Source organism: Schistocerca cancellata, unplaced genomic scaffold, assembly GCF_023864275.1.
Source record: "Schistocerca cancellata isolate TAMUIC-IGC-003103 unplaced genomic scaffold, iqSchCanc2.1 HiC_scaffold_517, whole genome shotgun sequence".
NCBI classification, from domain to species: Eukaryota; Metazoa; Arthropoda; class Insecta; order Orthoptera; family Acrididae; genus Schistocerca; species Schistocerca cancellata.
The window spans coordinates 2,501-5,000 of record NW_026046531.1 but is presented as its reverse complement, the minus strand read 5'-3'; positions in this window follow the sequence as shown (position 1 = coordinate 5,000).

Here is a 2,500-nt window from a genome sequence, read left to right as displayed (position 1 = left end):
CCAGCCACCGCCGCGTATCGCTTCACACACAGATTTGCCCTTACTGATTTACCTCCAGCAACAACAACCGCACCACAATGGGTTTACCAGTTGTTCATTTGCGTTGCGTCACGTCACCAGCAAACGTAGACGTCCATCCCAGTTTGCAAATGCAACGATTATTGCATACCTGTCTGTTAGGTGTCACGACACACTACGTCTGCCCACATACACGCAACAAAATGTGCACGACTAGAGAACACGTGGGAGGTGGCCCCCTACGTATGCGATGTCCATTACGAGACCGACTGTCAACCAGCATCTGTACCATGTCGCAGATGTGGAACGCGGTGCACCATGCTATCACACTGTGTGAGAAGAGACGACTACGTTTGAATACACGCGCCACTACATCAACAGACGGCTCATGCTGATCGCCATCCAGGGCGTCCGTTACTCCCACACGTCTCTATGGCGTACCACACTGCAATGTAGCTGTTATGGGGAGACGGCACGTGGCTGAGTGCACAACATTTGGACCGTATGGTTCGCTGTTGTTGGGCGCAGTCGTACGGTCACACATGTGCCACAGCGTATCATTCAGTACATACGGACCTATGTGCAGTACAATGTGAGGATTAAGCTTACGATATCAGCGGACAGTGGACACAGGCCGTACCACGACGTAGACTGAGCGCTTCGACATGCGAATGCCAGTGAACAGCTGCGAAGGGCATTGAACACGCAAGCACCTGAAACGACCAGCGTGCGAAGGCAGGGTGGAGGGGGGGGGGGGCGATGTACATCCTGCAGTTGTCCACATTACAGTGTACAGCGGGAGCATGTAAAAAGTAAGCAACACTTGCGAAGTGTTCAACATGAAACGACACACAAGAGGGTGGGCGGTGCGAGTAGCGAACTATATTCAGAGGGTTGTGGTTAGACAACACTAGATTAATGTAACGTGTCATATGCCAATTACAGAGCAGGTTAAGGCACAACGTGGGTTAGGTTAAGGCACAACGTGGGTTAGGTTAAGGCACAACGTGGGTTAGGTTAAGGCACAACGTGGGTTAGGTTAAGGCACAACGTGGGTTAGGTTAAGGCACAACGTGGGTTAGGTTAAGGCACAACGTGGGTTAGGTTAAGGCACAACGTGGGTTAGGTTAAGGCACAACGTGGGTTAGGTTAAGGCACAACGTGGGTTAGGTTAAGGCACAACGTGGGTTAGGTTAAGGCACAACGTGGGTTAGGTTAAGGCACAACGTGGGTTAGGTTAAGGCACAACGTGGGTTACGTTAAGGCACAACGTGGGTTAGGTTAAGGCACAACGTGGGTTACGTTAAGGCACAACGTGGGTTACGTTAAGGCACAACGTGGGTTACGTTAAGGCACAACGTGGGTTACGTTAAGGCACAACGTGGGTTACGTTAAGGCACAACGTGGGTTACGTTAAGGCACAACGTGGGTTACGTTAAGGCACAACGTGGGTTACGTTAAGGCACAACGTGGGTTACGTTAAGGCACAACGTGGGTTACGTTAAGGCACAACGTGGGTTACGTTAAGGCACAACGTGGGTTACGTTAAGGCACAACGTGGGTTACGTTAAGGCACAACGTGGTTAGGTTAAGGCACAACGTGGGTTAGGTTAAGACACAAATTGCGTTACAAATTGCGTTACATTGCGGTACAAATTGCGTTACATTGCGGTACAAATTGCGTTACATTGCGGTACAAATTGCGTTACAAATTTGGTTAGGTTAAGGTGCAAAATGGGTTGGATTACAGTACACAACATGGTAAGAGATAGTGTGTTTGGGGGGGGGGGGGGGGGGCAGGTTCGTTGGTAGTGATCATTGTAAGTGAATGTCTGAGGCAGCGTCAGTATGTCACAGCAGTTCTGTCTCGTCAGGATGCGCTTTTCGCTCGTGACTGGAGGCGCGCCGCGTCTGTGGTTGCGGCAAGGGAGTGGCAGACCTGTGTGATTCATTCCTGCCATTGTTTCTGTGCCGTAACAGGAGGCAGTGTGGTGGTGTTGGGTGCACCCCTGTGTAGGACATGTGTGGGTGTTGGTGGCTTATCTGAGCAATTGTGGATGTTGGACGGGTGGGATATTCTATTTTATAATTGGACCCCCTGGTGTGGTTATCATAGTGTGGATGGTGTACTGTGGCGGAGAGGATGCACCGGACGTTGGTCCATGCTGGTGCTTACATATCGTATCTGTGTCTGTTACAGGCAGAGAGTAATGTGTGATGGAGTGTCTCGCTGAGGTGTGGTTCATATTGTGTGCACAGACTTACAGCATGTATAGGGACAGCGGGAATTTGGCATATTGGATATAACTCGTCATGAAACGCAAGATATAGGGGTGGATTTGCAACGTACGAGTGCGGGAAGAGTCCGCCGTTCATCCGCTTGGGTTGCGATTTGGGCGGTTGGGGTGGGGCACGTGCGGGTGCGGGTGGAGTGATTGTCGGTTGACTACTTCGTGCGACGCAGGCACTGGCGTTCGGGTTC